The sequence below is a fragment of the Microcaecilia unicolor genome, chromosome 7 (assembly GCF_901765095.1).
Source record: "Microcaecilia unicolor chromosome 7, aMicUni1.1, whole genome shotgun sequence".
Taxonomy (NCBI): domain Eukaryota; kingdom Metazoa; phylum Chordata; class Amphibia; order Gymnophiona; family Siphonopidae; genus Microcaecilia; species Microcaecilia unicolor.
This window is the reverse complement of record NC_044037.1, coordinates 267,814,469-267,827,951: the sequence shown is the minus strand read 5'-3', so window position 1 is coordinate 267,827,951 and position 13,483 is coordinate 267,814,469. Positions and strand designations below refer to the sequence as shown.

The 13,483-nt window shown below is 48.9% G+C and overlaps 1 protein-coding gene across 5 annotated transcripts in view; it reads left to right on the top strand.

The window, feature by feature from the left end:
• The window catches only part of R3HDM1 (R3H domain containing 1), a 336,575-nt gene that overhangs the window by 45,309 nt on the left and 277,783 nt on the right, over positions 1-13,483 (top strand). The window lies entirely within an intron of this gene.

Sequence of the window (13,483 nt, the reverse complement as noted above, 5' to 3'; positions counted from 1 at the left end):
CAGCTGGATTAAAAATGTTAAATAGTTATATATATATCTGCATTGTGACTCCAACACTATTCTAGAGCACCTAATATTTTATGATGGCTGTCAGAATATGCATCTTCAGAATACTCCACTTCTATGAAAAGTCTTAGATAACTTATGAGATGTAAAATGGAATTGAGCTAAAGTTGTTTGTGCTTATATGCAGAATTTTTCAACATTTCAGGAGCATATTTACCCTTCAAATAGCAACCCTGTCTTTAGTAGTTTAGGGCTTAAAGATTACCTGGTTTATGGATTTGGTTTTTACTCAAGTGCATTAATTAGCTGTCCTGTTCCATGACAGCATGTAATAATTGGCCATTAACTGTTCTGATCATGTGTAAAGAATGGGTATGGACTGCACATTGTAATTATTAGTGCGTGGTACTCACCATGTGCTGTCTCTCTTATGCAGTTAGTGTGAGTTCACTTAATGCGTTCTGAAGAGGAGGTGTTAAATGCATCCATGCTAATTGCGAACTGTCTTAAAAGTGTGGTAAAGAACATTTCAGTTGTAAACACTTCCCCCGCCGCTTGGTTGTGCTTCTACTTTCCCAGTCCTAGGCCAATATCAAACCAGTCAGAAATTCCCTGTATTTAATTAGGAACAGTCTCTTCCCTGGGGCTATATGCCTTCCCGGGCTTAGTACATAGCTCCAACACTCTTGTAGTTTCAACTCAGCAACAAAAAGAAAAACAAGCTGTGTCCCCAAAGGTATTAATCCCACAGTCCCAATCCTTTCCTCCCCAAGTTCACCAAGTCCACTAATCCTTGGGCAAAAGTTTCAGCACTTTCCCCAGCAAAAAGGTTCCCAAAGTCCATTCAGCAAAAAGCCCCAGAGTTCTTTTACCCAAAAGTTCCCCAAAGTTCATTCAGCGAAAAAAAAAGGTTCTGCTGTGTGCTTCACACTCACCCTAGCATACCCTCACCTCAGAGCAACCTGAGGAAAGTTGACCCCCCTCCCATTCATACCAGCCATTAACACCTGGTATCCTCCCCAAGGGTCATTCTTGAGCCCAGGGCCAGGTGGAAGCTACTTCCCCAAGGAACCCGCTCAGATACTTTTCTGGGCTTTTCTCTCAATGAATTGAATTTACCGGTTCATCAAGGTTGCTTAACAGGCCCTGAGATTACCCCCTTTTCCACCCGGGCTAAGGCAGAAATATCCACGGGCTCTACCTGCATTCCTTCACCAGCCTCTTTGACCTCGGTAATCACCTCCTCAAGCATCCATTCCATAGGCTCTTTCTGTCTCTCCCCCTTCCCCAACTGCTCCCCATCTTTATCACGAGCCTGCTCAAAAACGTCCTCCTCCTCCCCCCTGTGAACCTGGGAATTGTAGTCTGGTTCACCTTCTCTAAGGGAGTCTAGTGGCCTCCCCTGGGAGTCAGGGGCATTGCAGCGCTGGTTAGCCTTTCTAGAGGGTTCAGGTGATCCTTCCCGAGGATGCTGGGATTGGTAGTCCCTCCATTGTTTCCACCCCCGCCTGCCTCTCCAGTGCCCCAGTCCGGAGTTCTGGTTGCTGGATGTATTTTATTAGGGTATATTTATCCCTCCCAATATGGTGGTTTACCCACCAATTCCTAGGAAGAAATAAATCACCCAAGGCTGCATCAGTTAGAAATTTATTTAGATACCTTATTTCTTATCAAGTATTTGTACAATTAGCAGATCAGTGATATCTGACTGGGAATACAGAACATTGCTACACAAAATTACCTCTATATCAGAGACTCCAAAGAATATACATGCAACATGTACAATCAGTTTTGTTTATGGTAATACAGTACCACAGCTACACATAGTTGTGTTCTGTGTCTGAGTCTCTAATGTTTTATTTACCAGCCAAAGCCAATTAATATAAAAGACTCAAGGCTACATATGAGAAAGCAATAGGATTATTTGCCAATTCAGATACAATTGATTGGTTTCTCATGAGAGTGCAGCCCTGCTTGCACAAAAGTGCTGGCTGTGACTGTCTCACTCCAAAGAAATAGGAAATACACTCATTTTTTATATGCCCATTTAGGATACAGACAAAATGACAGTAACACACCTTATTGGATATAATATATTGTAGTCACTACCTTAGTGACCATATATGGTACTATTTATTGTACGTGCTTGGCTTTTTTTTTAGCATTACTCAGAAAGCCTGGTCATCTTCTTGCAAGACCACTCAGTTCTACATTTTTGACCATATTTTCCTGGGTGTAACTGACTATGCCCTGTTGGTAGACCGCACAATCCTGTTATTGAGGTTTTTGCACCCTAGCCCCTTCCTTATTTTGCTGCATGGTGGTGTCCCAATAGCTCAGGAGTCTTACTGGAACTTCAGAGTTCAGATTACAGTTACTGGCCTGCAAACTTTTCTGTCATTTTTAGATCCTGTACCAAAGTCAGGCTTTGAACCAAGGCTCTCAGTTATGATGATAATATTAATGGATCTGCCTAACCCCTCACAAGTGTCACACAGTATAGTAAGTGTAGAGGACATGCTAGGCATGTCCCCAAAAGTTACCACTTAGCCTGTGTCATATGGTGTTTCAAAACTCTGCTTTTCCAAAAATGGGGTTCAATGCGGTGTACAGAAATAAAAGAAGTATTCAAAATAATTACAAAATACTCAATGATATAAAAAAAAAAAAACAACAACAGGTAAAATAACCTAACAATTTCAACTAAAGATTTTACATTTCGGATCGCTCGAATAAGTACATTTTGAACATTTTTTGAAATTTAAGTACTTTCGCTCTACCATAAAGAGAGAACAAAAACAGAAAAATTGTGTTAAATACTCTAGAAAAGCATATTTTTCTAAAAACAGGAGGATATCGAATTAATTGATCACGTAAATGAGAAGAATGACCAAACAGTGATTTGAAATCATATCAATCAAAAGCTGAGATGCAGAACCGTGAATAACTTGGAACAATATATAGTCTGCCTTAATTAGAATGTGTACGATAATGGGTAACCAATGTAACTTAACCATATAGCCTGAAACACTAGCAAACTTGTGAACCCTGAAAATTAATCTTACTGCAGTATTCTGAATGAGCTGAATATTTCTCAGATATCTTGAATTCAACCCCAAATAGAGACCATTGCAGTAATCCATATGCGGAAATACCAGCATCTGAACCAGAAGTGTGAATGCTTCTGGATAGAAGAGTGATCATATTAAACGCAATTGTCACAGCTTGAAGATTGTCTTCCTCCAGAGGTGACTGATCTGAGGCCTATAAGTCAAAGAAGAGTTGAGGACTATCCTCAACACTTTAGACTCAGCCTCAACAGTTAGCACCTCATCAGAACTAACGAAGAAGGCACTTTGATATCTGGATTCTTAAACCAAAGAACTTTTGTTTTGTTTGGATTCAACTTTGTTAATGAGTACCATTTCTGAATCCTGTCAAATATCGGGTAAATCTGATATATTGGAAGTAACCAGTAAAAGTAAGAAAATGTCGGCTGCATAGGATAGCAGCAATTTGCCAGGGTTCAACCCAATACTTCCCAATGAGGCAAAAAAAAAAAAGTTATAATGTACTGGAAATAAAGGTGAACCCTGGGGAGCGCCGCAACCCGGAAACCAATATTTAGAAAGTGTTTTCATTTGTTGCACACAGTAATTGCAGTTAAACAGAAATTCGTGAAACAACTTTAGCACAGACCTAGAAATGCCAATGTCATCCAGCCTGGATAACAAAAGATGATGATCTACCTTGTCAAATGCCATGGAGATATCAAATGGAAGTAATGTCATCTGATCACCAGCACTTAACACCTCTTTTTCATATGAAGAAAGCACAAGTAGAAGGGTTTCAGTACTATTAGATATTCTAAACCCAAATTGTGTAAACAGGAAAATCTATCCAGGTACTCCACGAACAGCTGACTTATATATGATTCAATTAGTTTTGTAAAGATGTGTATAATCACCACAGGGTGATAGCTAGAGAGTTGTACGGGGACAGAAATCCAACCTGTCCCCGCCGGAATCTAAGCCGTCCCTGTGGGAATCTATCCCGTTCCTGCCTCAAGTAGTCTTCTCCTCTCCATCTCCTGGCCCACCAAGCCCTTGCCTTGTCGCAGTCACCTTGTCCCCCCCCCTCCCAAGAAAGCCAGTGTCAGACTTTGTGAGTCCTTGTGCCGAGTTGAATGCTGACGTGTCCTGAGTAGAGGACCCTGGTCTGGCTCGGCGGTCGGGCAACCTTCACTTGCAGTGACCACCGTTCCCCAGAGGTTGAGCTCTCAGGTGCAGGCAGCTGGAAGGACTTATGAGCAGGGGCCAGGAAGGAGAAGTGCTGAGGAGAGGAGAGACAGACCGTAGGATGGTTCGGGTCCAGTAGGTAACAGGAAATAGCGTAGTCCAGGTCTGGGTCAGGCAGCCAGCCAGCGGGCAGAGGAGTAGTTCAGGTCCGGGCAAGGTCAGGTAAGTTAGGGTCAGTTAGGCAGGCAGGCAGCAGGCAATGAGTAGTCCAGGTCCAAGCTAGGGTCAGTCAGGCAGGCAAACAAGTAGTCCAGGTCCAAGCTAAGGTTAGGTAAGCAGACAAGCAAAGAAAATACATTAACACGCAGAACAGAAACAAAGAGCTACCGAGGTAGAAGCCGAAGCAAAGAGGCAGAAGACAGATCAGCAGATATAGTGCTGGCGTCTGATGTCAGCAAGGAGCCTTCAGAGAAGGAGAGCTGCCCTAGGGCAGAGAGGAGAAAGAGGGAACAGCAGGACTGCAAATAAGAGAGGAGCAGAAGAGAAAAGAGACAGGAGGCAGCCAATTGGTGAGCAGAGAGGGAGGAGACAAGGAGGCAGGCCGTGGGGGTGACCATTCCCCAGCGGAATGGAGGCGAAGCGGAGATTTAGGGGCTGATTCAGGTGCCCAGTTGGTTTGAGAAGGACCACGGCGCAGAAGCACCATGCTGCAAAATGGCCGCACCGCTTGAGGAAACCCGCCGCGCTGACTGTGGCGGCAAGGAGCACTTCGCTGCCCGAGATAGCCGCCGGTTCCATGGTAAGGGACGTGACAGCCAGGTTCTATAAGCAGTAAAAATACTAGTAAAAGTAATATAAATCATTTTATTCCATACACTGCTAAGACAGCAGTTGTACAGATCAGCACAGGACCCAAAGCAGTCCAAATTCCAAAACAAGTAAAGTCAGAAACAACACAGTTTATACTTAATTGTTCAACCACCCTTAGGATTCACCTTTGGGTTTAAAAAGCAAAACCATGTGCATGTAAAGACTGGATAAATGAATTAAAGTTTGAATTAAAGTTTAAAGCAAATGCCCTTAATATGTAATACTTGGTAGCAATAAGAACCCTTCATAAAGACCCTCTATCACATCTGTATCAAAACTAATCAACATTGAACTCCTAATTTGGCTACTTTAATCATATTGTTATTATTTAACACCATACTCTACCTTATATTGTGCATATCTGAGATGTATTAATTATTTCTTTGTTTCTAATTTTCTTGATATCTAATGTACCTTAATTGTATCAATACTTTGCTCTTCTCACACCGTTAATGACGATTGTCATTGCGGCATGATGTAAGCCACATTGAGCCTGCAAAGAGGTGGGAAAATGTGGGATACAAATGCAGCAAATAAATAATGAAACAGTGATGTTCTCCTTTTTAAGAAACAAAGTAAGGCACACATGCTTACCACTTTAAAAAAAAACAAAACCAAAAACTGTGCTACAATTATTTACTACAGGCAGTTTTGAATGCTCTCTACTCCCCCACCAAAAAAGCTAAAAAAAACACAGAGGAAGCACTGCTTGTGTCCCTGGCTAGATATGTGCTCTTTATAATTAGCTATGCACTGATTTTTTTCAGAATAGCATTGTGATGTCCGCACTCAGAATTTTGTTATTTTGGCATAGTGGTACATTTTAACAGTCATAGAGCCAGCCAAGCTTGATGCTATAGTTTGTATTCACTTTAGTGTCACACACATGTGTTTGTTTTATGTTTGTGGATAGTTTTTATTCAAATATATATTTTTTTACTCATAATGATTTTGTACATGTCATCATGTAAGTTTTATTTTTTTCCATGTCTACAGCATATGTATATGTTTTATTTCTGATATGTAATACTCCAGAAATTATTTTATGCTTGGTTTTATTTGATATGTATGTTATGCTTTGTTTTATTTATGATTATAGCATTTCTATATGTTTTATTTGTTGGTGTTTTACAGTACCCCTGATGCAGCATATTTGGCGAAACATGGCCATGTTGGGTCCTTTTGAATAAAGATTGTTTGGGTCTTTTTGAATAAAGATTCTTCTGGATATTGTGTCTGTTTTGGTGCCTGTATATCCTCTTTCCTGCAGACTACGAAAGCCTCTTCATGTTTGCGTAAAATCATTTCTCCGAGGACAAGCAGGCTGCTTGTTCTCACGACTGGGTTGACGTCCGCGGCAGCCCCCACCAACCGGAAGAAGCTTCGCGGGACGGTCGGCACGCAGGCCACGCCCACCGCGCATACGCGGCCGCCTTCCCGCCCGTGCGCGACCGCTCCCGCCAGTTACTTTTTTTCCGCGACTGAGAGAGTGGTGCGTTTGCCTCTCTCTCTGTTCAGCCGCCGGATTTTCGACCGCGTTTACGCGGATCGTCGCTTGGACCGTTCGGTTCCCTCTGTTTTTGTTTGTATTGTTTTAAAGAAAAAAAAAAAAGAATTTTTTTGCGCGTGTGGAGCACGCGCTCCCCTTTTTTCCCTCGCTTTCTAGCGGGGACTCCACGTTGCGGCCTAGTGGCCGCTCGGTCGGTTGATTTTTTCGTGGTGTGATTTTAGCCACCATTGCCGACTTTGACTTCGCCGACGCGATTTTTCCGTCGATGTCCTCGAAGGTCCTGAGTGGATTTAAGAAGTGTGGTCGCTGCGGCCGGCCGATCTCGCAGACCGACACCCACGCTTGGTGCCTCCAGTGCCTCGGGCCGGAGCACAATCTCAAGTCGTGCGCTTTGTGTCTCGGTCTCCGGAAACGGACTCAGGTTGCGAGGCAAGTTCTGCGGGACCGTCTTTTTGGAACTTGCGCCGGCCCCTCGACGTCGACCTCGACGGCATCGGTATCGAAGGCCGGTTCTTCGGTACCGGTATCGATGCCTGAGACATCGGCACCGATGGCAGCGACCCCAGGAGAACAGGTCCCGTTGGCCCGCCGGTCCGCCGGTGAGAGTGGGGTTGAGAGGCCGCGTGGGCAGTCGGCCCCGGTCACTCCCTCAACTCGTGAGCCACGGGACCGAACCCTGTCGGACCCGGTACCTCGAGACCGAGGGGGATCGACCTCCTCCTCCTCCATGCCCTCCGGCGCCGGTGACGTGCACCGGAAAAAAGATAAGAAGCGCCGTCACCGGGAGCCCTCGGTGCACCCTGAAGAGGAGTCGACGCCGAAGCGTCATCGCAGAGAGGAGAGATCTCCGTCGGTGGTGGAGGTACCGACGCGTCGGGGTTCCGGCACCTCGGTGCCGTCTCCTGGCCCCCAGCAGCTTCTGGCACCGACACCCTTACCGGCCCCACCGCCTTTCCCGGCAGCGGGCCTGGATGAGTGCCTCAGAGCCATCCTTCCGGGGATCCTGGAAGGGCTGATGCGCCAGGCTGTGCCGGCGTCGGGGGTGCTTGCGCCCCCGGCGCCGATGACTGTGGCGCCGGCGAGCTCTAGCCCGGCGCCGGGGCTGTCGACACCGCCGCCGCTTGCGGTGCTGGTCTCGACCGCCACGCAGGTGGAGTCTCCGTCGACGTCGATGGAGGGAGCTCCGTCCCCGCCGGCGCGGGAGTCCACCGCTCGACGACACCGAGACCTTGGTGCCTCGACGTCGAGCCGGGCCCGGTACCGGACTCAGCTACATGAGCTAATGTCCGATACCGAGGATGAGGACTCGTGGGGGGAAGAGGAGGACCCGAGATATTTCTCCTCAGAGGAGTCTACGGGCCGTCCCTCGGACCCCACGCCGTCACCGGAGAGGAAGCTCTCACCTCCTGAGAGTCTCTCCTTTGCCTCCTTTGTGCGGGATATGTCTATAAGCATTCCCTTTCCCGTGGTCTCTGTGGAAGAGCCGAGGGCCGAGATGCTCGAGGTCCTCGACTATCCATCACCACCTAGAGAGTCCTCCACGGTACCGCTGCACAATGTCCTGAAGGAGACGCTGCTTCGGAACTGGGTGCGACCACTAACTAACCCCACCATTCCCAAGAAAGCAGAGTCCCAGTACAGGATCCACTCTGACCCAGAGCTCATGCGGCCCCAGTTGCCCCATGACTCAGCGGTCGTGGATTCTGCTCTCAAGAGGGCACGGAGTTCGAGGGATACCGCCTCGGCGCCCCCGGGGCGGGAGTCTCGCACTCTGGACTCATTTGGGAGGAAGGCCTACCAATCCTCCATGCTCGTGACCCGCATCCAATCTTACCTGCTCTATATGAGCATCCACATGCGGACCAATGTGCAACAGCTGGCGGACCTGGTCGATAAGCTCCCGCCGGAGCAGTCCAGGCCTTATCAGGAGGTGGTCAGGCAGCTGAAGGCGTGCAGAAAGTTCCTGTCCAGGGGGATTTTTGACACCTGTGACGTGGCATCTCGTGCTGCGGCCCAAGGTATAGTGATGCGCAGGCTCTCATGGCTGCGTGCCTCTGACCTGGACAACCGCACCCAGCAGAGACTGGCTGACGTCCCTTGCCGGGGGGATAATATTTTTGGCGAGAAGGTCGAGCAGATGGTTGACCAACTGCATCAGCGGGAAACCGCTCTCGACAAGCTCTCCCACCGGGCGCCTTCAGCACCCGCCCCCGCGGGCGGGCGTTTTTCCCGGGCTCGGCAGGCTGCACCCTATTCTTTTGCGAAGCGTAGGTACAACCAGCCGGCCCGAAGGCCTCGTCAGGCACAGGGACAGCCCCAGCGCGCTCGTTCCCGTCAACAGCGTGCGCCTAAGCAGCCCCCTGCGCCTCCACAGCAAAAGCCGGGGACGGGCTTTTGACTGGATCCATGGGAACATAGCCGCCCTACAAGTGTCCGTACCGGACGACCTGCCGGTCGGGGGGAGGTTAAAATTCTTTCACCAAAGGTGGCCTCTCATAACCTCCGACCAGTGGGTTCTCCAAATAGTGCGGTACGGATACGCCCTGAATTTGGCCTCCCTGCCTCCAAATTGTCCTCCGGGAGCTCAGTCTTTCAGCTCCCATCACAAGCAGGTACTTGCAGAGGAACTCTCCGCCCTTCTCAGCGCCAATGCGGTCGAGCCCGTACCACCCGGGCAGGAAGGGCAGGGATTCTATTCCAGGTACTTCCTTGTGGAAAAGAAAACAGGGGGGATGCGTCCCATCCTAGACCTGAGAGGCCTGAACAAATTCCTGGTCAAAGAAAAGTTCAGGATGCTTTCCTTGGGCACCCTTCTGCCAATGATTCAGAAAAACGATTGGCTATGTTCCCTGGATTTAAAGGACGCATACACTCACATCCCGATACTGCCAGTTCACAGACAGTATCTCAGATTCCGCCTGGGCGCACGGCACTTTCAGTATTGTGTGCTGCCCTTTGGGCTCGCCTCTGCCCCACGAGTGTTTACAAAGTGCCTCGTGGTGGTAGCGGCCTACCTACGCAAGCTGGGAGTGCACGTGTTTCCATATCTCGACGATTGGCTGGTCAAGAACACCTCGGGGGCCGGAGCCCTCCGGTCCATGCAGTGCACTATTCAACTTCTGGAGCTGCTGGGGTTTGTGATAAATTACCCAAAGTCCCATCTCCAGCCAACTCAGTCTCTGGAATTCATAGGAGCGCTGCTGAATTCCCAGACGGCTCAGGCCTACCTTCCCGAAGCGAGGGCCACCAATCTCTTGGCCCTGGCTTCGCAGACCAGAGCGTCTCAGCAGATCACAGCTCGGCAGATGTTGAGACTTCTGGGTCATATGGCCTCCACAGTTCATGTGACTCCCATGGCTCGTCTTCACATGAGATCTGCTCAATGGACCCTAGCTTCCCAGTGGTTCCAAGCCACCGGGAATCTAGAGGATGTCATCCGCCTCTCCACCAGTTGCCGCACTTCACTGCTCTGGTGGACCATACGGACCAATTTGACCCTGGGACGTCCATTCCAAATTCCGCAGCCCACGAAAGTGCTGACGACGGATGCATCTCGCCTGGGGTGGGGAGTCCATGTCGATGGGCTTCACACCCAGGGTCTGTGGTCCCTCCAGGAAAAGGATCTGCAGATCAACCTCCTGGAGCTCCGAGCGATCTGGAACGCACTGAAGGCTTTCAGAGATCGGCTGTCCTGCCAAATTATCCAAATTCGGACAGACAATCAGGTTGCAATGTATTACGTCAACAAGCAGGGGGGCACCGGATCTCGCCCCCTGTGTCAGGAAGCCGTCGGTATGTGGCGTTGGGCGTGTCGGTTCGGCATGCTTCTCCAAGCCACGTACCTGGCAGGCGTAAACAACAGTCTGGCCGACAGACTGAGCAGAGTCATGCAACCGCACGAGTGGTCGCTCCATTCCAGAGTGGTACGCAAGATCTTCCGAGAGTGGGGCACCCCCTCGGTGGATCTTTTCGCCTCTCAGACCAACCACAAGCTGCCTCTGTTCTGTTCCAGACTTCAGACACACGGCAGGCTAGCGTCAGATGCCTTTCTCCTTCATTGGGGGACCGGCCTCCTGTATGCTTATCCTCCCATACCTTTGGTGGGGAAGACCTTACTGAAGCTCAAGCAAGACCGCGGCACCATGATTCTGATAGCGCCCTTTTGGCCCCGTCAGATCTGGTTCCCTCTTCTTCTGGAGTTGTCCTCCGAAGAACCGTGGAGATTGGAGTGTTTTCCGACTCTCATTTCGCAGAACGACGGAGCGTTGCTGCACCCCAACCTTCAATCCCTGGCTCTCACGGCCTGGATGTTGAGGGCGTAGACTTCGCTGCGTTGGGTCTGTCTGAGGGTGTCTCCCGGGTCTTGCTTGCCTCTAGGAAGGATTCCACTAAAAAGAGTTACTTTTTCAAGTGGAGGAGGTTTGTCGTTTGGTGTGAGAGCAAGGCCCTAGAACCTCGTTCTTGCCCTGCACAGAACCTGCTTGAATACCTTCTGCACTTATCAGAGTCTGGCCTCAAGACCAACTCAGTAAGGAATCACCTTAGTGCGATTAGTGCTTACCATTATCGTGTGGAAGGTAAAGCCATCTCTGGAGAGCCTTTAGTCGTTCGATTCATGAGAGGCTTGCTTTTGTCAAAGCCCCCTATCAAGCCTCCTACTGTGTCATGGGATCTCAACGTCGTCCTCACCCAGCTGATGAAACCTCCTTTTGAGCCACTGCATACCTGCCATCTGAAGTACTTGACCTGGAAGGTCATTTTCTTGGTGGCAGTTACTTCAGCTCGTAGGGTCAGTGAGCTTCAAGCCCTAGTAGCTCATGCTCCATATACTAAATTTCATCACAACAGAGTAGTGCTCCGCACTCACCCAAAGTTCCTGCCGAAGGTGGTGTCGGAGTTCCATCTTAACCAGTCAATTGTCTTGCCAACATTCTTCCCCAGGCCGCATACCCGCCCTGCTGAACGTCAGTTGCACACATTGGACTGCAAGAGAGCATTGGCCTTCTACTTGGAGCGGACACAGCCCAACAGACAGTCCGCCCAATTGTTTATTTCTTTCGACCCTAACAGGCTAGGGGTCGCTGTCGGGAAACGCACCATCTCCAATTAGCTAGCAGATTGCATTTCCTTCACTTACGCCCAGGCTGGGCTGGCTCTTGAGGGTCATGTCACGGCTCATAGTGTCAGAGCCATGGCAGCGTCGGTGGCCCACTTGAAGTCAGCCACTATTGAAGAGATCTGCAAGGCTGCGACGTGGTCATCTGTCCACACATTCACATCTCATTACTGCCTCCAGCAGGATACCCGACGCGACAGTCGGTTCGGGCAGTCGGTGTTGCAGAATCTGTTTGGGGTGTAAATCCAACTCCACCCTCCAGGACCCGAATTTATTCTGGTCAGGCTGCACTCTCAGTTAGTTGTTCTTCGTAGGTCAATTTCTGTTGTACCCTCGCCGTTGCGAGGTTCAATTGACCTGGGTTATTGTTTTGAGTGAGCCTGAGAGCTAGGGATACCCCAGTCGTGAGAACAAGCAGCCTGCTTGTCCTCGGAGAAAGGGTATGATACATACCTGTAGCAGTTGTTCTCCGAGGACAGCAGGCTGATTGTTCTCACCTACCCTCCCTCCTCCCCTTTGGAGTTGTGTGTTTCATATTTTATTGCTTGTCATTCAACTGGCGGGAGCGGTCGCGCACGGGCGGGAAGGCGGCCGCGCATGCGCGGTGGGCGTGGCCTGCGTGCCGACCGTCCCGCGAAGCTTCTTCCGGTTGGTGGGGGCTGCCGCGGACGTCAACCCAGTCGTGAGAACAATCAGCCTGCTGTCCTCGGAGAACAACTGCTACAGGTATGTATCATACCCTATGTGTGCACTCCGTCATGTTTTTGTTGCAAGTCTGTGACAGAATTCACAGATTCATAAGAATCCAACAGGAGCTGCAATGTAAATATCAAGCAGTTCCTTCCGTTCAACCTATTCTGGACTCTAATCCATTCCCTCGTTTTGAGCCATTTTGACTACTGTAATGGGATTTACACCAGATGCAAAGAACAAACCCTAAAGAAGCTCCAAACGGCGCAAAACACAGCGGCGAGATTACTATTTGGTAAATCTTGGTTTGAAGCAGTGAAACGTCTAAGAGAGAAGCTCCACTGGCTACCGATCAAAGAGCGTATTGAATTCAAAGTCTGTGCTCTAACCCACAAGTTTGTTTACGGGGATGCTCCAGTTTATATGTTCAGCCTGATTGACCTCCCTCCAAGAAACTCTAAGAAGCCGTCCCATACTTATCTACATCTCCACTATCCTAACTGCAAGAATGTACGGTACAAATTGCTCTTCGCCTCCTCTTTTTGCTTTATGAGTCCATGATACTGGAATGCTCTGCCATCCACATTAAGGGAAACTACGACCACGCCCTGTTTAAGAAACTCCTCAAGACTCATCTATGTGATAAAACCTACTCAGCTGTTCCTTAACTTCCTGCCATCCCTCCTTGGCTTCCCCTGTTGTCCCCCCCCCCCCCCCCCCCCCCCAGATGTGCCTTCTTCTTTGTTCCGCCCTTGAATTTGTTTGATGTTCATTCTTTATAAATTGTTAGCCACATAGAGCCTGCTATGTTGGGAATATGTGGGATATAAATGTTCTAAATAAATAAATACTTCTGTGGTGGCCCCTGGAGCTGTACTGAGATTAGTGTTCTAGAGATGTAAGGCTCTGTAACATTGTAACCATTCTCCTTCAGTGGTATTGTGTTCTGTAACAGTAATAAATCTAGTTAGCATGTATAGGCAGCACAGCAGCCCTCACCACACTGGAGAGAAATATCCTTCAATACTCCTTAACACCATTCTTTCAGCCAGC